A 25,482-nucleotide genomic window follows, 5' to 3' on the forward strand; every position below is an offset into this window, starting at 1 on the left:
CAGGTCCTTCGCTCCTAGAGGGCGTGAGGGACCTGCCGCCCCAGAATTGCCGCAGGTGCTGCCCCTCTCCCTTGGCCGCCCCAAGCACCTGCTTGTTAAGCTGGTGCTTGGAGCCGGCTCTGCAAGAAAGAGATCTTGGAGTCATCGTGGATAGTTTTCTGAAAACACTCTTCAGTGTGCAGCAGCAGTCAAAAAAGCTAACAGAATATTAGGAACATTAGGAAAGGGATAGATAATAAGATAGAAAATATAATAATGCCATTATATAAATCCATGTTATACCCACCCCTTGAATACTGCATGTGGCTCCAGTTGCCCCATCTTAAAAAAAAATTAGAATTGGAAAAGGTACAAAGAGGTATGGCACAGCTTCCATATGAGAAGAGATTAAAAAAGACTCTTACAAAAGAGGTGACTCAATGAGGATATGGTAGAGGTCTATAAAATCATGAATGGAGAAAGTAAATGGGGAAGTGTTATTTACCCCTTCAATAACACAAGAACTAGGGGTCACCCAACTAAATTAATAGGCAGCAGGTTTAAAACAAACAAAAGGAAGTACTTTTTCACATAATGCATAGTTAACCTGTGGGACTTGTTTCTAGGGGATGTTGTGAAGGCCAAAACTATAACACAGCATTCAACAAAGAATTAGATACGTTCCTGGAGGATAGGTCCATCAGTGTTATTAGCCAAGATGGTCAGGGACGCAACCCAATACTTGAGGTGTCCATAAACCTCTGACTGCCAATAGCCGGGACTGGATGACAAGGGATTTGAAATTGCCCTGTTCTGTTCATTCCCTCTGATGCATCTGCACTGACCTCTGTTGGAAGACAGGCCTAGGTGGACCATTGATCTGACCTAATGTGGCCACTCTATTATTCGAGACAGTAAAAACATCCCAGGCTGGAGAATGCCTGGAATCTCCCTGTTCTGTCTGTTTGGATTTTTGAATGTGGTCAGCATTAAATATATTTTTAGATATTAGCATTAGATTTTTATAGATGCCAGGCTACCAGATATATTTCTGGTACTGCAAAAGGGTGTTCATTAGTGCAGAGGTACCGGACATGCTAGGTAAGTGATACCAAACCAAAACTTTTTGACCTTTAGTGCCAAATTTAAAAAAAAAAAAATCTGATTTGTCAAGGACTTGAGTTCCAGGTTTCTTTTATTTTTCATCCCAGGGAAGAGCCTTCTCTCCGCAATTTTACAGCCTCCATAGTGAAAGTTCCATGTGATGATTTTACTCTGCAAAGAATGGCTGAATGGAGTCTCTTTCTGAGCCCCGGCATACTTTCTCCCATTTCAGCCAGGTGGGTCACTGCAAAGCAACATGAGGTGCTCTATACTTGCTTGGAGATCAGTGACTGGGCATGGGAATCAAATTCTATTCTTACCCCTTCAATTACCAGACTTAATTACTATCTACCTCACTCTAATCCCCTGGGTTTCTTTTTCCTTTCCTTTCTTTAATTCTTTACTCTGTCTACCCATCTCTCAAATTTCTGCTCCCTCACTTCATCACACACACTCAACTGCACAATCTTCCTTCCATCCCATCTTCCACACACACACTCCCATCTCAATTGGGGATGAGTCATTTAAGTCATTCCCAATACTGTCCCAACTTCCTAAAATTAACAGTACAAATAGATATCAGTCAATTTGAGTGTCTCAAACATCATGCTATTTCCTACTGGCTCTGTTCCCCCAGGAGCCATCATGTCAGAGATCACCATCCTTAATCTAGGTGGTAAAAAAGAGTTTATTCTATATCTCTTTACATTTCATTTCCTCAGTTCACTGACATGTACCACTCATTAGTCCATCAGGCACAGATCTGCAATCAGATCTGAGTAGCGGCTCAAACCAAGCAAAGCTATTGGTCTCAGACATGATAATTAGTCTTGCTTCCTGAGGCTAATCAAGTTCTGAAAACAAAGATCATTTAGAGATTCACATGGCTGATACAATGTAATCACTATCTCCCCAAACAATATAATACTGTAAATAAATTTTGCCCAGTGTATCTACTGAACAGAATTTGGAAGAGAAGTTACACCAGACTAACAATGAGATTGCTTTATCTCATGATAATGGAGATTATAACGTGTCACCACAGTAATTCTACTGCAATTGCTAGATCCAGTATCACAGGATAGCTAGACAGGGGAAACAAGTAAACAACACAACACATTTCCTGCGTAAAATCATACTATCCATGCTAAATGACAAATCTGAGCTATTGAACCTCTGGGGTCCCTGGAATTCCTTTTTCCCTAAACAAACCATTAGAGAAATATAATATCTGTTGCAGAAAAGTTTTGCATAGATGTACTGAATATTCTATAGCAATCTGTGCCGTAGTAATTTCCCAATCAGCTGAGCTGACAAAGGGCCATAGTAATCTCATGGTCATATTCTATCTTGCCACTGCAAAGACTGTTGGACAGACAGTGGAGGTAAAGTCCACGGCCATCAAATCCTGTGAATATTGGGGATCTATTGAAAAAGGAAGTTCTGACCTCTACTATTCAGGTATTTATATGGGCCCTGTTACTGTGGAATCAGAGCACCTCCTTCATGAATCTCTCTTCAACAAAGACAGCCTGGAGCTGTGCTGCCATTATCCAGAAAGTGTTGCGCATTCAATTTCTGAAAAAGAAATTAATCGTACTCTTTTAAGGTGTCACAAGTGGGGCAACCAAAAACTGAGATACTCTAACCAGTTACTTTTGAAAATTTAGGCCAAAGTTCTCACTCATCGACATCAATGGGAGCTTTGCTTGAGTAAGGGCTTTGGCCCATTGGTTTTAAAACTGAAACAAGCCTAGGCTATTAGGCAGCAGTGATTTTATGATGCCAGTTTTTATACTACATTGGCAAACAGCTGGAATTTATTCTCCTTTTCTGCAAAACAATTTTAATGAAAAATTGTCAGTTTTTCTGGAGATGCAAGTTATTTTCCACACCTTTTCCAAGTACTCTTGTTTCCAGATTAAAATAAATACTTTGCACTTCTAGAGAGTTTGTCCCCCACGAGGATCTCAAGCTACTTTACAGATATTGGGCTGTACCCTGAAAAAGAGGAACTGACGCACAGAAAGGCTGAGGGAAAGAATCCTCAGTTCCAACAGGTGGCTCAGGACCTTTACCACGTGGAAAGTGGAGTAATGGACACACAACGAGGAGTTAGTTTGGTAGGAAAATTTACTGTTCATGCCCATGTCTGCCCCTGCTGTTGTGGTGCAGAGACACTCCATGGCATGCAGAGTGCACAGAGCCCCAGGCATAAGATGTCTACTGTCTGTCCCACTAGCATAAGCAGATATAAATGTAGCATTTCTGATGTGATGTTAGGTGGGTGCACAAACAAGTATTTGCCCCAAGAACTTTATTTGCACATACATTCCTTTGAAAGGCTCCCAAATAGGAGTTGTAAGTGAATATCTGAAGGCAGAATTTGGCACTATGTTAGTAATTGGGTTAGTCAGAATTATTGGTTATATTGAACAATGCTTTAATGAAAGCTTTTCCCTTTTTTGGCTTTATTGTTAAAACAGTTTTAGGAATAGTCTTGTCTAATAAAAATTTTGCTGGGAAATAGTTTCAACTTTTGACTTTACAAATCATGATTTTATTAACAGGTTCATCATAAATGACAACTAAAATAGGTTCACTCTACCTTTTATGATTATTCCCATGTTCTGTTTTATAGGCATGCCTTTTCTTATTTAAAAGATTTTCTTCTGATCCTTTGATGGAAGAGTGTGTTACAAAATGTTTGCTGGCATCTTTCTTGAGTCCAAATACATTCTAAATTCAAAGCTTCTGTGATTCAAAACACAATATTTGATCATAAAAAGCTTTGGAATTAAGATTATTTCATGTCATTTTCTAAATGCTTTTTTAATATCAAGATCAAAACTATAATGAAAAATACATCCACTACCATTTACTAAATGACAGGTTTCAGAGTAGCAGCCGTGTTAGTCTGTATCCGCAAAAAGAACAGGAGTACTTGTGGCACCTTAGAGACTAACAAATTTATTAAAGCATAAGCTTTCGTGGACTACAGTCCACTTTGCATCCGAAGAAGTGGGCTGTAGTCCGCGAAAGCTTATGCTCTAATAAATTTGTTAGTCTCTAAGGTGCCACAAGTACTCCTGTTCTTTTTACCATTTACTAAAGTAGAAACAAAATTCAATTTGAGTCTGTAACTTGAAGTTCCTAAAGTGAAGAACAGTGACTCTTTCAAGGTGATACAGAAAAGGAACAACAATGTGTTTGTGCCCTTGTTTATTTTTTATTTATTTTTATTTTGCTTCTTTATGATGTATAAAAAAGGCAGGAAAGGACTTGAAAAATATTAAGATATTTATTATTTTTTTTGTCTTTAATTTCAGAAATTCAGTTCTGGTCAATCCCTTTTTTCCCCCTGGAAAACTCTAAATTTACCATACCATTTCTTTGTATTGGTATAACTGCTTCAATGGCATGGGTGATTGTACCAATTTAAATTATTTTCTCTATCAAGTTAGTTAAATTGGTGCAAGCCCCCATTATGGTCAACATAAGAAATAGTATTATGATGACACTAGAGATACCATCATGCAAGTGAAACCTGATAAACTGAGAAGGGAAATTTTTGTGATTTAGAACTACTTAAAACATTTTGGTTTTGTTTGGTTTTGTTACCACCTATTTATCTCAAAACACCAGATTAAAAAATTGCCAGAAAAGCTGTTTTTGTTAAAATGTTCAGCCCTTCCTAACTCATTCATTTATGGATGGATAAAGCTCCTAATACTCATCTGAAACTTCTCACTAATGTCGCTTGCAAAACCAGGGAGCAGCACAATTTACATTCCCAATATTTCCAAGGTAAAGGAGAAGCAGAACCCCCTCCTATTTTTTCTTGTTGCAAGTCATCTTAAAAAAAAAGGGGTGTTTACTGTAAGCTATTATCATAAACTATATACCTACCAGCTATTAAGTAAATAACAGTTGGTAAAATCCTGAAAACCTTACTGAGTGAAAACTTTCACTACGTGAGAGTTTGATTGAATAAACTGAGTTGGGACATCAAGATCTGTCCCAATAACAACAGTTTTAGTTTTATTGTTCCTTTCATCCAAAGATCTCAAAGCACTTTGCAAACGTTAAACATCAAAACCACCCATATTACATATTATCTCTGTTTTTCAGATGGCAAATTGAGGCACAAAGAAATAAAGGCCTAAATTTTCAAAAGTGGTCTCTGATTTTGGAAATGTCAAATGCCTAGCAACTGATTTTGAGAAATAGGGAGCAACTACAACTCCAGAAAAAGTCACTGGGAACTGTGAGTGCTCACTTAGAACCTTTGAAAGTCACATCCTAGGTGAATTAAGTTGAGCAACCAAAAACTGAGTTACTGCAAATCAGTAGAAACTTCAGAAAAAAAATAGGCATAAATTGACTTGCGTTAGGTCACTTTGTTAATTAGTGTTGAGGGGAAGGTAAAAACCAGATCCCATTTTTCTCACCCCTTTGCTCCATCCATTAGACAACCTTCCTCCCAATCTGCTCTTTTCTTTTTGACTTTTTTTTCCCCAAGGATCAACTGGAATGAACTGGAATTTCAGCCAAACAATTACAGTCTAATAAAGTTATAAGCAACAGAAAATTAGGTCTTATAATGGGAAGCATAGGGCAACCTTAATAGGTGGCCCAGCAACCCCATCCATAATGTATAAAAACACCTCTTTTTATCCCATCTGATTATAATTGCCACACACTACAGAACAGCTGGATCTCCATGCACGAAGGTCACTAATTAATTGTATTGGAAAAAAATCTCAAAACACATTCAACACAATTTAAAAAAAAAAGTTTCCTAAATAGAACAATGTTTGTTTTAGTTGCCATGGCATTTAATGGCAACATGCAAATTCATTTTAAAGAGTTTTTGGCTCTAGTATATTTTCTGTTGTTCTCTTAAACAGAAAAGCATATTTTATAATATAAAAAGGAAAAAGTAACACTGAATATACTATTTTTTCTTTTTATTGCAGGAAATATTTTAATTTAAAAGCTAGCTCTGTCTATAAAGTTTCCTCCAAATTCCTTATAGTCAATTAATTCAAAGAAAAATGGCTTCAAACCTTGATTAGAAAAGCCAGAAACATATTGGGTTGATAAACAAAGGCTGGGACACTAAAATTCTTACCATATCAAGTCAGTTTTGCATTTGCTAAATCTGAGTAGCACTGCATTCTTCTATTGCCAGCACTGAGAACAAGAGTATTTTGTATTCTAGGTGTGCATGGCAACGCTTTTGTGTTGAGATGAGCCAAAAAAGAAGTAGCAATTAAGAAGCTCATTTTAAATTACAACTGACAACTTTAATGGAAAAGTGTGCTGTACAGTCTCATGAATATTCAAAGACAGTACAAACCTCTGCATAACGTAACGGGTTTAAGTATTAAGGATTACATTTTCTCCTTCATTTTTGCAGCAGTGAGGCATCTAGAATTTGAGTGAAGGTCTCCTAAACAATCTCATTGGGATGGCTTTAGAGCAGGGATGGACAAACTATGGCCTGTGGGCCACATCTGGCCCGCCAGCCAATTTAATCCAGCCCTCAAGCTCCTGCTGGGGAGCGGGGTCTGGGGTCTCCCGGCCAATGGGAGCGCAGAGCCCCTTGGCTGCCCCTAAATGTAGAAGCCGGAGGGGGAACATGCCGCTGCTTTAGGGTGACCAGATCACAGGGATGAAGTATCGGGATGCTGGGGGAGAGGAGGGGGGGGAGGGTGGAGCGCAAAAAAAAAAAAAGCAGTTTCACAGGGGCCGGGGGCATTAGCAGGCCCAGCGGATCGCACACAGTGCCCCGGACGCCCCGGCGGGGAGCCCCGCACCTCTCCCACTTGGCTGCGCTCCAGCGGCTCCTTCCCGGGGCTCCCCAGCAGTGGCGGGGAAGTTTATCGGTTCAGGGGACCCCGGCCGGCTCCTCGCCCCTGTCCGGTGGCCGCCCCGCCTGGGACAAGTCTCGCCCCCACAGCCCCTCTCCGCCGTGTGTCTCCGGCGGGCAGCCCACGCCTCCAGGCTGCGCCGCCCACCCGGGCCTTGCCCACTCCGCACTGCCCCCGGACCCACCGCGCTGCTCCATGGGCTGCAGGGCTGGAGCACTCCCAGCCCCGGCTGGCCATAGCCCGTGTGCCCAGGCTGGCGTCTCCTCCCCAGGCCCGGATCGGGATCTAATGGGGCAGTGAGGGGGCAGGGCTGGGGGCATGGATTTGGGGAGGGATCCAATGGGGGAAGGAGAGGGCAAGAGCCCCTCTGGGCTCCGCCTGTGCGCTGGAGCGGAGGGCAAAATTGTTTGTTTGTCCAGTGTCCCGACCGATGTTCAGGACAAACAAGCAAATATTGGGACAGTCCCGATAAGAGTCCAGGGAAGGGTCTTGCGGCCTGCAGCATGCAGGGGGTCAGACCAGATGATCATAATGGTCCCTTCTGACCTTAAAGTCTATGAGTCTATGAATCACCCTATGCTTCTTCCAGGAGCTGCTTCAGGAAAGCGCCGCTCAGAGCCTGCACCCCTGACCCCCTCTCACACCCCAACCTCCAGCCCCAGCCCTGATCCCCCTCCTACCCTCTGAACCCCTCAATCCTAGCCTGGAGCACCCTCCTGCACCCCAAACCCCTCATCCCCAGCCCAACCCCAGAGCCTGCACCCCCAGCCAGAGCCCTCATCCCCCCACCCATGCCCCTGATCCCCCTCCCACCCTCCAAACCCCTCAGTCCCAGCCTGGAGCACCCTCCTACACCCCAAATCCCTCATTCCCATTCCCAGCCCCAGCCCAGAGCCCGCACCCCCAGCCAGAGCCCTCACCCCCTCGTGCACCCAACCCCAATTTCGTGATCATTCATGACCCGCCATACAATTTCCATACTCAGATGTGGCCCTCGGGCCAAAAAGTTTGCTCACCCCTGCTTTAGAGGGCCAAAGTCATCCCTCATTCATACTCACACAGCCTCACCAAACCAAATTCACTACAGGCATCAGCTGTTGCAAAACCATTTGTAGTCAATAGAGTTGTGCACACACACACCAGCAGCACCTTTGTCTCGGTTACTTCAGTGTGGTTACATGGATGTAACTGAGGGCAGAATTTGGTTCATAAGGTTTTAGTATTCCTTAGGCAGCGAATGGAAGGTTGTATTTTCAAAGTGGTAGTGAAGGTGTTATGTAAAGGTGTTGTCACAAATTGTTGAATTATCTTTATAAATGTCTGTGCAATGCTTTGAAAATTTAGCCATTAACATTAATGTTTCAGAGCATAAATGTAACAGGAAACACTGGAATTGTGTGTTGCAGGGCCCGGTGAAAATAGTTCAAAGCTAATATGTTCAGACAGTTTGGCTGTTTTCTCCACTGTGCTGCAATCTACAACTATTCTGGAAGGGTGTAAAATAGCTGACCCATTAAAGAATGTCAGAATATGCAAAAATATTAGTTACAACATATAATTTAAACTATTTAAAAAACAACTTTTGCTACCACGGACTTAAGACTCAATAGGATACTTGTTTCAAGTACACCTCTATCTCGATAGAACGCTGTCCTCGGGAGCCAAAAAATCCTACTGCATTATAGGTGAAACCCTGTTATATCAAACTTGGTTTGATCCTCCGGAGTGCGCAGCCCCGCCCCGCCCCCCCGGAGTGCTGCTTTACCACGTTATATCCGATATCATGTTATATCGGGTTGCATTATATCGGGGTAGAGCTGTAGAAATGGACCTTGCAAGCACTTAGGGTTAAATTTATCATACTCACTCACTCTTTCAGGCAGAACATTTAGCAGCTATTTATTTAATGAGACAGGACAGATTGCTAATCATACAATGATTTTGTTCGGTGGCACTAGAAAAATAGCATCTGGCTGTTTCCTGGCAAATTCTCAACCCAATCCTGCATTCCTTATATACCCCAATCTCAATAGATATTTGACGGCAAATCAGCAGATGCTTTCAATGCAAAAGAAGTTCAGAAGTAATTAATATTAAGGGACAAATTAATAGGAGCTGTACTTGGACAACTAATGGCAGAATTTGGCTCTGGACCACTAGTTACTTGAGTCAAAGTCTTCCTCACCCGGCCCAATTCAATTAACTAGTTCCTCACAACATCTAGTTCAGACTTCAAGGGCCAAATTCGGTTCTTTAATGAATATAAGCCACTCCCACTGGCTGCAACAGAAGTCATTCATGTGAGTGCATCTGAAAGCAGAAACTGTCTCCAAATAATTTTGTTTTACTAGTGCTCCATAATAATCTATCACGGTTGTAGTCTTAGCAACAGATTTCTCCATCCTATAATTAATTTACTTACAATAAGTAAAAAGCAACAACTCCTCTACTTTTATATAAGAGAGAAGCTACTTTATAACTGCTAACAAATAGTCTATATTCTTAAGAAAACAAAATGAAGATGTTAAAACTCCAGCTGATGTCACTGGGTGTTGTGTGTATGAGTGTAGGATCAGACCCCAAATGAAACATCGCCATAGCCCAGCCCAAGAAATGAGCAAAGGTAAGGTTGAAAAGTAATACAAATATAAAATAAACTGATATTTCATTACCTAACAGTGGAGTCTGAAGTCTGGAACTGCCATAGTCAAGATAATGTCCAGTATTGTAGGTGAAGAAGGGATAATGAAATGGCAATGGGCTTTTGGATTGAATACAGTAAGCAGGACCCTCCTGTTATAAGAGAGAAAAAAATCATAATAGTAAACCTTAAGTTTTTTCAAAAAGTAGGATGTTGCCTAGCTGTATTTGAAGGCACTCAAAATGATCAAGCAACATGCATCATTCTCTCCAAAAGTAAGATAATGACACGTATTGTACCTATTTAAAAACATACTGAAAAAGCTCATGATCTATTCAGTGTGACTGTAGCCATATCACAGAATATTAGAAGAGGCAAGGTGGGGGAGGTAATCACTTTTATTGGACCAACTTCTGTTGGTGAGAAAGAGAGACAAGCTTTCGAGCCACCCAGAGCTCAAAAGTTTGTCTCTCTCACCAACAGAAGTTGGGCCAATAAAAGACATTACCTCACCCACCTTATCTCTCTAAAATCTTGTTCTGTCATTTTGAGCTAAATTAACGTCCATACAAAGGACCTACAGAAAGCCCTAAGCACCACTTAAGCCCTTTATACAGGGTTTAAGTAGTTGGGGGTGTGTGTGGAGGGGAGAGCAGGTCCTCTGCACCAGCGTGAATTCTATAAGTTACAAATTTATTATTATTAAAAGTTAACAAGCAAAAAATAGAAAAAAAAATCAAGTACTTATGAGCTGATCCAGAAAAATGATATTCCTGTACCCTGGGTCTCACATGTTCCCATACTGGCTCTGTGACAGTTGGATCAACCTATTCAGAGGAATGGTCAGTACTCTGCTGCTGTAGCTCCCAAAGAGAAAAATTCCAGCCCTACAACAGGGGATTATAGGGAAACCTACTGGAACAGATGCAAGTTAGCACTCTGCTTCTGGGAAGCTTGCAGCTCCCAATTCTCTTTACTGAGCTCTCTTCCCAAACTTGGACCCATAGTGGAGTTTCTACTGCCTTAGCCCTGGTCTACACTATGAGTTTAGGTCGAATTTAGCAGCGTTAGATCGATTTAACCCTGCACCCGTCCACACAATGAAGCCATTTTTGTCCACTTAAAGGGCGCTTAAAATCGATTTCTGTACTTCTCCCCAACGAGGAGATTAGTGATGATATCGATATCACCGGGTCAAATTTGGGGTAGTGTGGACGCAATTCGACGGTATTGGCCTGCGGGAGCTATCCCAGAGTGCTCCATTGTGACTGCTCTGGACAGCACTTTCAACTCAGATGCACTGGCCAGGTACACAGCAAAAGCCCCGGGAACTTTTTAATTTCATTTCCTGTTTGACCAGTCTGGCGAGCTCATCAGCACAGGTGACCATGCAGTCCCAGAATCACAAAAGAGCTCCTGCATGGACCGAACGGGAGGTACTGGATCTGATCGCTGTTTGGGGAGATGAATCCGTGCTATCAGAACTCCGATCCAAAAGACGAAATACCAAAATATTTGAAAAAATCTCCAAGGGCATGATGGACAGAGGCTACAACAGGGACCCACAGCAGTGCCGCTTGAAAATTAAGGCGCTAAGGCAAGCCTACCAAAAAACCAAAGAGGCAAACGGCTGCTCCGGGTCAGAGCCCCAGACATGCCGCTTCTATGATGAGCTGCATGCAATTCTAGGGGGGGCCCCTACCTCTACCCTACCCCTGTCCTGCAAGGGGGGAGTCTCAAGCAACAGGGATGAGGATTTTGGGGACGAGGAAGATGAGGTGGTGGAGGAGGAGGAAGATAGTGCACAGCAGACAAGCAGAGAAACATTCTCCCCGACAGCCAGGAACTGTTTATCACCCTGGAGCCAATAACCTCCCAACCAGGCGGTGGTTGGATGACGACAGTTAGCAGTCCTACTGCACCGTCTGCTGAAAGCAGTATGGCGTCTGCATGGAAAAAAGGCGCAAAACGATTGTCTGCCTTTGCTTTCATGGAGGGAGGGACGACTGACAACAATCACAACATGTACCCAAAAACACCCGTGACAATGTTTTTGCCCCATCAGGCATTGGGAGCTCAACCCAGAATTCCAATGGGCAGCGGAGATTGCAGGAACTGTGGGATAGCTACCCACAGTGCAACGCTCCGAAAGTCGACGCTAGCCACGGTACTCTGGATGCACTCTGCCGACTTAATGCGCTTAGTGGTGACACACATAATCAACTGTATAAAATCGCTTCCTAAAAATCGACTTGTATAAATTAGATCTAATTTCATAGTGTAGACATACCCTTAGGGCTTGCATACCCCACCTGCATAGGCACAAGTAGTCAAAGAGACCAAATATGGGGGAAATTAATAATAATAATAATAAAAAAAGTTGGGATACATTGGTAGTTTTCAGTGATGGGCTCCTTCCTCCCCAGTTGCTGTTTTTTATGGGCAGGGATAATATTCAAGCAGCACAGCCCATATTTATTTTATTCTGCCTGGCTGTGCCTCAAAATATCTGTCACCCAGGGAGAGACTACTTAGTACTGGGGCTTCTTTAAAACTCTTCCCTGGCTGGCTGACAGTCAGCATGGGAAGAACCAGTCCCCTAATAACATTCTCATGAGTCTGATTAACATGTATGATGACTGGGCTTGCCAGAATCTGTAACCCATTCCCAACAGCTACTACAGAAAGCTAAAAGTTGTTAACCTAGTGCACTACAGCTTTGGTGGGGTAAAAAAAAAAAATCAACAAAACAGATAAGTGTTTGGAATACTATCAGTACTGTGCCATGCTGCTCTGAGATTCTTTAAAGGACGGACTTGTATAACATCATCATTATTATAACTTACCTAGTGTGAACTCACTGGAAAGTTGTCAGTGGAAACTTTCATAACCCAGGTGTTTCTCACACATTTCCAGGGAGTTTACATTGCTTTTCAAAAGAGAAACTAATGTACAAAGCAAGTGGGGAACTGAACATAACGAATGTCTCTATATTAGAAAAAATAAGTGTAGGGAAGAAGAAATGCATGGCTAATTCTTATGGAAAGCATAAGATCAATACATAAGCGAAACTAGATATTCATAACCACTGTGTAGAGGTTTTTCAGGATTTTTTTTTAAGTTATATTTACAAAGTACCATTCTTAGGCCTGGTCTACACTTCAAAGTTAGGCTGACATAAGCCACCTTGCGTCAACGTAGATGTGCAGGTGCCTACACTTAAAATTGTCTCCCACTGGTATAAGCACCCCATTGCAACACCAAGGCAAGGCAGCAACACCAACTCCCTGAATGGCATTGAGCCATGTTTGACGTACTAAGGGCAATACTGTATGAGTGTAAAAATTGCATTACTCATGTCAACCCTAACAGTCCTCCAGCAGCTGTCCCACAATGCCTGACACTGACTGCTCTTGTCACATTTGTGAACTCCAGTGCCCAGGGTCATGGAGACTGGAACCCCATGGATTCCTGATTGCACAGCTTGGTGAGCACACCTAGCAGCTCTCCACTGTTGTGTGCACCTTGCTGGCAGTGTGCTTCAGACACACTCTGGCGTGGAGTAGACAGGAGATATTAGATCTCCTAGGCATGTGGGGAGAAGAGGCTGTGCAGGCACCGCTATAGATCAGTTGCAGAAATGTGGACATCTATGAGCAGATTGCACAGAGGATGCAAGAGAAGAGGTATGACCGGGATCAGCAGCAGTGCCACATGAAAGTGAAGGAATTGTGTCAGGCCTACCAGAAGGCCACAGAGGTCAACAGTCGATGTAGTGCCAAGCCACACACTTGCTCTTTTGGTAAAAGTGGCAACATGCCCTACTTTGCAGAGACACTACCCCCACCCAACATATCCCTGGGTACACTGCTTTTCATTCCTTAGGCAGGGGATGGGGCATGCAGAACAGATTGTTATGTACAAAGGGACATCCCTTTGAGGTACTCTGCAATCCTTTCCTGAAGATTTCTATTGATTACAGCCATATTTCTTCCTCCGTGCTAGGACACTTTCCCATGGCAGTCTGTGATGACTTCAGTAGGCACCAATGCAGTAAACAGAGTGGTGGCATACGGGACCAGGTGGCTTTGGGACGCCAGCAGCAGCTGTGCTCTCTGTGTCTTTGTTACCATCAGGAATGAGATATCAGCTAAAAATCACCACCACCCATGGGAAATGGTGCCAATCTTCAGTGCTATTGCCCTATATTCACAGTTTTACGCAACCGAGCAATTCCCTCCTCATTTTCCTCATTCCTGGTGGGTCATATCCATCATGGCTGGTGCTGTGAGTGGTGCTGTGCACAAGCACTCTGAAGCAGAAGTGTCAATAGTCATGTCTTGTTTAAAACTTCAGGGGGACAAGGAAAGGGAGTTCTGAACCTTAACTTTTGCTTTCTGTTATGACTATACTGACAATGGTACCTCTGTGTGCTTTATCTGTAGCTGCTGCTGTTGCAGCCTTGAGGGGTTCCCCCTCCATACACGTGGAAAGTCTGAGTCAGATAAGGAGAAAAAAGAAGAGGTCTTGGGATGACATGTTCCATGAGACCCTGCAAACCAATGCTGCATCAGACTGCAAGCAGAGGGCCTGGAGAGTGAATATTTCTGACCGTTTAGAAAAGGAAAAAGAGCTGACAGGAAAAAGCCTCAGGAGTCCCAGCAGGAAAAGGAGAGGGAGATGCCCCAGGACAAACTAGGGCTTCTCAAGCAACAAACACAGATACTGTAGATTCTTGTGGCCCTACAGGTTCAACAATTCCTCGCCTCCCTTTGCAATCATGGAGAACTCCGCACACCCTGCCTCAATATTCCACATGGCATCAGGGACCGCCGCACTACACCTACCACTTCACACCAGGAGACATTAAGGACAACCACAGCTTCAGATACAGTGACCTGAGGAAGCCACAGTTACTGTATGTGTAGCCAAAGTGAATATGTTAAGTTCTGTTCCATTAATTTATTAAAGTTTTTGATGTATTTGCTTTTAAGTTGCACAGATATTTTGGACTGGTCTTGTTATTCAAAATTCTATTAATCTTTATTAGTTCCCAGCATGCACTTCAGAATGCCTGGAGGTACTGAAAGCACCCACTTGTTATTGTGCAGTGTGACAGAACTCAAAGGATCAGTGACAGTGTAATAATCATAAATGTACAACAAGCATCACACAATTCATAGGCACACTGACAGTGTTATAGTCACACACAGTTCCTAACAGGCCTCAAAAGTGCATGGCCAGGGAGAGCACAGTCCAGCACAAGGCACTACTGTGGCTCATTGTTAAAGTGACTTTCAAGGCGTCCCTCAGCTGTGTAGCTCCACACTGAGCTCTTCTAATTGCCATGTTTGAACAACCAGACACAACGGCTGACAGCTGCTTCATGTCTGCCCACCACCCCAGCAGCAACATTTCCCAAGTTGTCTCACCAATATTATGCAGGACACAGCAGGCAGCTATAACCATTGGGATATTTTTCACACTGAGATCCAATCATCTGAGTAAACAACACCATAGTCTCTTCAGTATACCAATAACACATTGAACTGTCATTCTGCCACCTGCTGTGCTGGTAATTGAATCTTTCCTTGGTGCTGTCAAGGTGTCCGGTCTACAGCTTGATGAGCCAGGGGAGCAAGAGATGGGCTGGGATCCCACAGGATCACCACTGGCATTTCAACATTGCCAATGGCAATCTACTGGTTGGGAAAGAAAGTCTCTGCTTGTAATTTTCTGAACAGTCCTGTGTTCTTAAATATGCACGCGTCATATACCTTCCCTGACCAGCTAGGACTGATGTTAGTGAACCATCCCCAGTGATCTACCAATGCTTGCATAAACAACAATAGAAAAGTAGCTCTATCTGCTGATATACCCTGGGGCAAAGTGGGCTGCAGCCAAAATAGGGATACGCATGCCATCTATTGCTCCACTGCGTTAAGGATCCCCACTGCTGCAAATCCATCCACTATGTCCTGCCCATTGCCAAGAGCCATAGTCCTGCACAGCAGAAGATTATTAATGGCTCTGCACACTTGCATGACAACAGTCCCCACAATGGATTTTCCAGCTCCAAAATGATTTGCCATGGACAGTTAGCAAGCCACCATTGCAAGTTTACACAGTGTGATTGCCACTTGCTTCTCCACGGTCAGAGCTGCTCTCATTCTGGTGTCCCAAGGCTGGAGGGTGGGGGTGAGCTCAGCACACAGATCCAGGAACATGGCCTTTTGCAACTGAACATTCTGCAGTCATTACTCATCATCCCAACCCCACATTACATTACAATCCCACCAGTCAATGCTTGTTTCTCTGGCAGCTGCTCTGTGAATGCCAACAACAACCTTGAATTGGTTTTCGCTACATCCCACAGCAACCGGTCCTCCATGAAATTGTCATGTTCCCCACCAATGAGGTTCTTCTTGCTGCTCTGCAAATACCAAAGGATTGTGTGCCCCGTGCTTGCAACGCTAACGCAGAGCTGTGCATATTCCAAGCTTCTGTCAGAGACTGTGGACAGTGAGGAGGGCCATGCAGGTTCATGGGATTTTTTTGTTTAAAAAGGTGTGAAAATTATGGGATATGAATGACATTATTGAATGGAGAAGTTGCATGATGGGAACTTGAGTCCTAGCTCCCAGTCACCCTTGCGTGGCTCGTTTCTGTTCCACCTTGCATTGCCAAAACTTGGCAAAAAATAACAAGCTGGACGGTGGTGAGTTTCACACTGGGATAACTTCCCATAGTGCACCACACTGTGCATTCCCGGTGAGTGCATGCAGCACTGACGCAAAAAGCCAAATATGCATGTGTATGAACAATATACTAACCCTGGCGGCTTTTATGCTGATGTAACTTTTGTCAGCCAAAATTTGTAGCATAGACATGGCCTTAACTTATTTCAAACCACTAGTTTCAAACCCAATCTCTGTTCTCTTTTCAGTTTGCTTCCTCCATGAATACTGGGTCAGCATCTAGTTGCATGCTGAGAAATCCAGGTTGATGAGTGCAATTTATTAAACATGGAAGAGATACATGCTAAATCCAAAGGCCAGTCTGAAGGGATGTGTAAGCTGGCCAGCTTCCCCTGTGGTTGGACACTGGTGAACACCAAAGGAAAATTTTAAACGTTTATCAAAATTTGATTGTTATGAGGGGCATCAAATTCTAGTTCATCCAAGAGTTCTGTTTGATCAAAATCCAGCCCTGTGATCCAATATTTAAGAATAAGGCTATTTGCAAGACAGTGGTCCCCCTACACAAAACTTCAGGTTCAGAAGGAAAGTAATAAAAAATCCATGCAAAGTGTAAAGAAGATTAATTTTGTTTTCATGCCCACATAACTTGTCCCACATCATGTAGTAATGAAGTTACATGTTAATTTCTCAATTTAATCATTTCCCTGCCATTACTGGGGCCCAGGTACCAAGTCTCCTCAGTCCATCCTTTTCTGTCCCATCAACACATAATCGTCTAGACTCCTGTGGCCTGTAATACTTTGGTCTAATTTCAGTTGTTGAGTTTAGTGTGAAGGTGCTGGGAGGTGTTGGTGGCCTGCAATATGCAGATTAGATATCTGGTGGTCCATTCTGGCCTTAAACTCTATGACTCTACAGGTAGCCAACAAATACTAGGGAAGTTAACAGTTTACTACATAACAGACTCAGTACTTAATGATACTAATTACAGAGTATAGAGTATCTCTAAATTACAGACATAAGTAATAGGTGCCATGAGTACCTACTTTTTATCCATATAATTTTAAAACTCCCATTTTGAGAAAATATATACACATTAGGTTGGGTTCAGGCTTGCCTTATATCAATTTTGCTAAGTGCTCCAAATGTACTATATAGATTTGTTACAGTTACTACTAGATATCGAATGTGTTGTAATAATTGGGTCCTAATGGTGAGCCCAACTGTAAAAAGTGAGTGGAAGTTCATAAGATATCACAATAACCTCTAAGAACAAATGTTGATGGGAAAAGGCTCAAAAAGTGGGACAGAAAGGCTGATTAGACTAATCAAAAAGGCCTAATGATATAATTCAAGGACTGTGTTAAGATCATTCTTGGTAAACAACAAAAGCATGAAACCAGAATACAAGAAACAAAATTGGTGTGTTGGAAATCAGGCCTCATTGGTGGACAAAATAATGAAGGGATGGGTTATTCTACCCACCACTCCCTTTTCAGGTCCTTATTAAAAAAGGACTTTGGGGAGAAAAACTGGCTACTGAGAAAACATCACCATCATGGCTGCCATGCCACGCTCTTCCCCCAGTCTCCTAGGATCCCAGACCACCTTCGTCCTAATCCTAAAAGATGTCCTGATCAGACTGGGCCAGAGAGAGGGACCCAGATGACATCACCACCTCTACCAGCTCTGGATGAATCCCAACCACCACCTGGGATGTGAGACTTTGTCTCACACACGCTCTCCTTTGTGTATTCTTTTCCTTCCCCACCTTATTTCTTCTCTTTCCTATCACACTCTCCTTTTTCTTTCTGTCTAGTAAGAGTCTGGCCTAGTCAACTAAGGATATATCTAACCTGGCAGAGTTACAGCGCCGCGCAGAGCGCTGAAGGGAAACGGTGGTTGTGTGTTCACACTCTCAGCTGCCTGCGCAATAGCGTGCTCACCTTGTGGCACTTGCAGCGGTCTTTGGAGCAGTACACTCTGGGCAGCTATCCTACAGAACATCTCTTCCTCTTCTGCTGCTATGAGTTGTGGGAAGGCAGAGGGGGTTGTGGGGCATCTTGTGTCCTGCCCCAATGCCCCGTGATGCATTGCTTTGCATCCCAGCAATCCCTCTGCTTCCGTCCGCATTTGGCGCCATCTTTCAACGGTTTGTGTACTGTGCACTCTGCCTCTTCGGTCTGCAGGAAAGGATCCCGCACTGTTGACCAACATGCTGCTCGCTCTCACCAACACGTCACGAGTGGCAGTAGAGTTATTACTTAAACTACAAAGGCAAGAGGAGTGTGACATTGATCTCGCCATGCATAGTAGCTATGACATGAGATTGCTTGTAGCATTCAAGGAGGTGCTGACCACAGTGGAACGCCACTTTTGGGGTTGGGAAACAAGCACTGAGTGGTGGGATCACATTGTCATGCACGTCTGGGATGACGAGCAGTGACTGCAGAACTTTCGGATGAGGAAAGCCACGTTCACGGGACTGCGTGATGAGCTCGCCCCAGCCCTGCGGCGCAAAGACACGAGAATGAAAGCTGGCCTGTCATTGGAGAAGCGCATGGCGATTGCACTGTGAAAGCTGGCTACTCCAGACTGCTACTGATTAGTCACTAACCAGTTCAGAGTGGGAAAGTCGACCATTGGATTCGTGTTGACGGAAGTGTGCAGAGCCATTAATTGCATTCTGCTCTGAAAGACCGTGACTCTGAGCAACGTGCGTGACATTGTGGATGGCTTTGCACAAATGGGCTTCCCTAACTGCAGAGGGGGAATAGATGGCATGCATATTCCAATTTTGGCACCAGACCATCTAGCCACCAAGTACATTAATCAGAAAGGGTATTTCTTAATGGTTCTCCAGGCACTTGTGGATCACCGTGGGCATTTCAGACATTAATGTAGGCTGGTCCAGAAAGGTGTATGATGCAGGCATCTTTGGGAACACTGTCTTGTTCAGGAAGCTGCAAGCAGGGACTTTCTTCCCAGACCAGAAGATCACCATAGGGGAAGTCGAAATGTCCATTGCGATCCTGGGAGACCCTGTCTACCCCTTAATGCCCTGGCTTATGAAGCCATACATGGGGCACCTTCACAGCAGCAAGGAGCGGTTCAACAACAGGCTGAGCAACTGCAGAATGGCTGTTAGTGTGCTTTTGCCTGTTTAAAGGCCCACTGGCACAGCCTATATGGAGGCTAGACCTGGCCGATGACAATATTCCTATGCTTATAGCCGAGTGCTGTATGCTCCATAATATTTGTGAAGTGAAGGGTGAAAGTTTCACTTAGGGCTGAACCGCTGAGGCTCAGTGCCTGGAGGCTGAATTTGAACAGCCAGAGACCAGGGCTATTAGAGGGGTGCAGTGCGGGGCCATAAGGATCAGGTATACCTTGAAGCAGCAATTTGAAGCTGAAAGCCACTAATGTTTGTTGCTATGCTCGGGAGTGCAGTGCTTGTAATGCTAGGAGGTGATTGTGATTGGTGCAGACGATGCACTATGAAGGTGTAAGAAAACTGCCTGTTCATTTACAGGGCTCTGTTTGCTTTCAATTAATGGAATAAAGATTGCTTTCAAACCAACACAATTCTTTTATTAAAAAACAACAACCGGAGGAGAGAGACAAACAAAAAACACATCAGCACTGTGGAGGATGGGAAAAGGTGGGGTCCCGGGATGGTTAAAGATTTGTGTATGTCCAGATATCATATCCAATCTTCTCCTTTGGAGTATAGTGCAGCGGGTACACAAGCCTTCTTTCTGCAACCCTCCTGCCCCCAACAACTCGCTTCAGCTATTCCCAAAAATCAAAGCCACTTACCAGGGGCCTCCTCTCCTGTTTGCACTTTGCCAAGATCCGACATCTGTGACTGGCTAGCCTCCTCCAGGGTAGAGAAGAGCTCCTGGCTGCATGCACCTCTGATCTCCGAGTTGTCTTCTGCCTCTGGGTCCCTCTTCCCCTCCACATCCTCATCCAAGATTTCCTTCTCCTGGCTCTGTCCACTCTTGACTGGCACATGAGCCACCAAAGTATCCATGGTGGTCTTTGCAGTGGAGGTGGGATTGCCGCCAAGTATCATGTCCAGCTCTTTGTAGAACTGGCAGCTTGTGGGCACAGTACCGGAGCGGCGGCTTGCCTCCCACGCCTTGTGGTAAGCATTCCGCCATTCCTTCACTTTGACCCTGCACTGAGGTGTGTCCCAGTCATGGCCCCTTTCTGTTATGCATTGTGAAATCTGTCCGTAGGTTTCATAATTCCTACGGCTGGAGCACAGCTGGGACTGGACAGCCTCCTCTCCCCAAATGCTGATGAGGTCCAGCAGCTCGGCATTGCTCCAAGCAGGGGATTGCCTGGTGCATGGAGCAGGCATGGTCACCTGGAAAGATGCGATGAGACCACTGCATGCATCACCGAGCAAACAGGAAGGGGACTTTCAAAATTCCCAAGGACTGTATGGGATGGAGATGACGGTTGGTCACCTGATGTCAGGGCAGTAGAGTTCAAACCGATGACCAGAGAGGTGAGAACAGGCATTGTGGTACACCTCCCGGAAGCCAATCACAGAGCTGTAATTGACCAGCACCGCAACGCTGTAATCCCAGCACAGAAAGCTCTACACCTCTTATCGGGATGGTTTTTTTACAGCGCTGCAACTGTGCAGTTTCTGCGCACGAAGTGGTTTGAGTACACCTCAGGAGTTACAACACAGAAAGCTGCTTTACTGTGCAGAAACTTGCCAGTGTAGACCAGGCCTAAGACTGTATATTTTATAAGCCTGTGACCAGAGAAGCACTTCATTGCAATACCTTAACCAACCTGACACTAGTACAAGTTTGCCAGGTCTTGGCATGGCTGATAAGACTGTGTGCTGTGCCTGTGTTTTTCAAGCAGTGAGGTTGCAAATGAAAGTCAGACACAGAAGCTGCATTTTCTGTCTTTGCTGTTCTTTTCCTCTTCCCTCTTGCGTGTGTTTGACTTGTTTTGGTCTTCTAGGAAACAGGAATGGATCTTAACAACAACTCCAGCCCATCTGAACTAGCTTCTTTTCTCCCCCAAAAAGGACAATTACCATCTTTAACATCACCTAAAAGAGGTGTCAAATAAGGGGGTTTTCCTTCTAAAAACTCTCTCCAGCTAAAGGGAAGGGGAGCAAGGGGCGATGCTAAAATGAAATCCTTATTTAATACATTTCAAATGCTTTAGCTGTTTTTCCTTCTTTTCTGTATCTTTAATACAAGGTTAAAAGGATTTTTAATGGTGTGTTTGCCATGGTGCTAAGCAGGCTAAGGTCTTCATATACCAAACACTGAACCTTGTTTAACGCTGGACAGCTAAGGTCATGATTCTTTGGACCCATATATTCTACCTAAATAAATACAACAGAGAATACTGTAGAACCTACAAGATCAATTTTATCAGGAGGCTAATCAGTAGATTGAACCCTGAATAGAAGTATTCTTGTTCAGTACTTGGCAACTTTAAGAACACAGATTGCCAACTCTGATGCATTCTTCTTACCATCTCTCTCAACTGTACTTCATCAAAAGGTACCTTACTCAAATTTATCTTTGTCCCCTTTAATGTATCTGTGTGCTGCAGACTTTGGACACCACACTTTAACTAAACAGCACATATTGGAATATAATTTGGGACTCTGGAGGGGTCTTTGAAGAATCATCATTAGTGGTCAGTAAGAGAGACACAATGGAGGGTGATGACAGTCACTACACACTTACCCAGTACTTTGCATAGTGCTCCCAGCTAGATAAAGCTTGTCCTGACTTTCTCTGACTTACTTTCATCTATTATGTTGCTCAATGGAAGAAATAACATGAAGGATTGTAGCAAATCCTACAGAACTGACAATTCTACATCAAGCATTTCATCACAGTTCCCAGTATAACTCTTAGGATTTGCATGTTTAATTCCTTGTGCATCATGAAAATTCCTCCTAATTCTCCCATGAGAAATAGGATTTACTGCCCTTCTCAGAAGCAGCTGGAAGCTCAGCCCACCCAAACCCACAGACCTTGAGGCATTCACAACTTTCACCCACCTTCCTCCCTCCCACCTTTTCATAGCATGGTTACAGTGTTCCATGGGGCAGACAGGGAACCCACACAGGTTACTGTAAAAATGTATGCAGTGACTTGCAATACTTTGTTCCATGGCGTAGGGGGAATTGTGGAGAATGGCTGACATCTCCATCCCCTCCCTACCAATACAAATCCTGAAAAGGGGTTTCCATTAAATCAGGAAAGAGAAGAATGCTACATTCTCTTCCACGTGTCCTCCCCAGCTAGGGTCTGTGGGTTTAGGCTGCCTTTTGCTTACCAGAGTGGAGCATAGGGCACCTGAAACTATATAAGGGAGCTCTGTCCTAATTCATTTACTGCCTTCATCTCCTCAGTCCAATAAGTTTCCTGTCCCAGAAAGGACTGGCAATGAGCTGTGTCAATTCTTACATCATTTTGAGAATTTTATTGCCATAGCAACTGTGTGTAGGCATTTAAACATAGCAACAGACTTTTTATAGAACTTTCTTGGTTGTTAAAGTCGCATATTCTTTTATTTTCTTAGCAGATGCTCACAAGATAAATATAAAAAGATGATAGTACAGTATCTAACCTACAGGGGGGAAAACCTCTTGTAACTGCATGAAATACTTTTGTAACCTTTGAATCATAAACTGGCAGTGCACGTTATGAATTTCTGTACATTTTTATGGATCATTGGACTAGAAGTTAAAAGTCAGGATAGAGGAGTACTGTATCTATAGCTAATAGTTACAGTAACAAGATATGGTTATTAAAGGCAAAAATTATTAAGCTTAAAGGTCCAGCTACAATGAATTTTAGAAAGAGGAAGGAAATACTATCAACTCTGACATTTGCTTATGAAACAGTAGGAGTGTCTTCCTCCTTAGTAACAGAAGGGGTACTACTTTAATATCTTTTGGGGGAAGGTGAGTGGGGCAGTGGCTTTACCTTCCCTTCTCGGTGGCAATCAAAATTCATTGGGGCAGACCCTTAGCTGATGTCAATTGGCATAGCGCTACTGATTTCAATGGAGATACACTGATTTACAAGATTTGCCCTACAGTATCTTAAGGACCAAACTGCATCTCATCATTTACCCTTCTACAATTAAAAAAGTTACTCTTCTTTGGTATGATATTTTTCATTCAGGTTCTCAGACACAGTGCCATTTCTGCAACTGGTCAGTGAAAAATACTGATCAGTTTAATATAATGCAACTTCCGAACCCATTCCAACACATGGAAATATCAAGAAGCATAATTACAGATTTCCTGAGAAATCCTGTGGTATTATTCACCTTTGTTATGATTTTATGTCAGCTTTGTATAGACTGGGGTAGTTGATGTTTGCCATGTTACTGATGAACACCATGCTAGATCCATTAAACAGGAAATGTAAAAGGCTTTTAAAAAAGTCAAATTCAACAGGAAATGTCAAAAGCATCTTACAAGTGCAAGGTTTTTAATATTTCAGCAAGTCCTTCCCATCGGTGTACAGTACGTGAATTTCAGAACAAACATTTTAGTGCAGTGCTGTATTCAAAAAGTTCCCAACAGGTCACAAAAGTTTAGCACAGAGGTGTGATATGTACAACTCACATAATACACCCCATTATGTCCACGGTAAGTCTTCCTACCACACAATGATTACTCTTTGGTTGCCATGCTTACTTGATACTGCTGGAAATAGGTACAATATCAGTGGTCTGTAACTGAGACTGTACAAGTTCCAAAACTCCCAGCATGCCATGCTGAATGTAACCTATATCCAAGGATTAGCATTTGACAAATCAAAACATGCAAATATTTCATTTTCCTCATTCTGCTTTATTGACCACTGTTATTTGTAAGACCTAAATCTACCTCCATCTAAAACAGCAGGCAAAGCAATTATGATAACTATCATTCCAGAGAGCATGATCTGCAGGGAGTTTGTTAAAATGTAATCACCATTCAGAAGTGTCAAGACGATGGGCACTAGTAGAGCTACTATGTGGGGAAGCTTCCATTAAGAACAGTATTTATCCCAGTGCAGAGGATCTGCACAAGAAAGGTCTTATGCCCAAGTTAAAATCATAACATGGGGCCTAAGCATTGTATAGACCTTGTGCAGGCCTTCTGCAGTAATATAAATTTCACCATCTATACCTATTGCCACTAGATTTAGCTGCAACCAGCCACATCATGCCATTCTCATGAGTACTGAAGTTAACTACATTCATTCACCCTTGAAAAAGAAAAATAAGAGCAGTACAGTGGCTAAAATGTCTTCAGCTCTTGTCAAATAAGTCAAAGCCGTGTGTGTATTTTTATACTTTGTTAAAGTATTTCCCTTCCCCCTCCACAAATTCTTCTTTGAGTTATGGTTGAACATTTTATTTTTAATTTCTGTGTACAGCAGTTAGGGCACAGTTCACCATTACTGAACATGCTGCTAAATTTCCCAAACAGGAAATGTTAATAATTTATGTCTCTCATTTTATGCTACCCTGTTGAGTACACTCCACTGTCCCAGTTAGCCTGTATCACAAGTCAAAAGAAACTGCTAGAACACCCAGAAAAGGGAACCAGTTTGCTTTTTCATTGCAGAGTTTGTTTTTTAAGATTTGAAACAGATGCCACTCTACACACCCTGCTATTAATTGGTGCAGGGGTACAAAGCAAGATGGGTGAAAAATCAATTTGTTCTTGGCCAAATTCACAGATTTCAGACTCTTATTTCCTCTGAACTGTCATAACCTTCCTCTGTGGTATTCATTAAGGACTTGCTGCTGCTCCATTGAAGTCAACAGCAGTTTTGCTGTTGAATTCAATAGTGCAGGATCGGAGCCACAGCCTCCATTTATAATGTCAGCATTGCAGAACACTTTGCATCATTACATAAGCACTAACAACTTTATTCTTATGACAACCCTCTGACCCAAAGCATACATACTTGTCCTCCTAGACACAGGAGTACAAAATATTGTACCTGCATATTTCAGTATGCAAGCTTTTTAACCAATGAAACTAGCTATGTGAATTCTCCAAGAAAGACAGCCTCTTTATCGCTGAATATGTAACTACTCAAAACTCCTATTGACTGAAGAACAACAACAAGGATCTGGATGTTATGACACAAGGATAACAGTCAAAAAACCATAT

The 25,482-nt window shown here is 43.1% G+C and overlaps 1 protein-coding gene across 7 annotated transcripts in view; it reads right to left on the minus strand.

The window, feature by feature from the left end:
* IRAG1 (inositol 1,4,5-triphosphate receptor associated 1) overlaps window positions 1-25,482 on the minus strand; it is a 129,958-nt gene that overhangs the window by 100,101 nt on the left and 4,375 nt on the right. For 6 of the 7 annotated variants that reach the window (XM_054027393.1, XM_054027398.1, XM_054027395.1 and 3 more), the window contains exon 2: window positions 9,632-9,752. The gene's annotated coding sequence lies outside the window, so the exon portion shown is untranslated. Of the gene's footprint in view, window positions 1-3,691; window positions 3,789-9,631; window positions 9,753-25,482 lie in introns of those variants that run through there. The other variant, XM_054027397.1, reaches the window with a different exon arrangement.

The sequence above is a fragment of the Malaclemys terrapin genome, chromosome 4 (assembly GCF_027887155.1).
Source record: "Malaclemys terrapin pileata isolate rMalTer1 chromosome 4, rMalTer1.hap1, whole genome shotgun sequence".
Lineage (NCBI taxonomy): Eukaryota > Metazoa > Chordata > Testudines > Emydidae > Malaclemys > Malaclemys terrapin.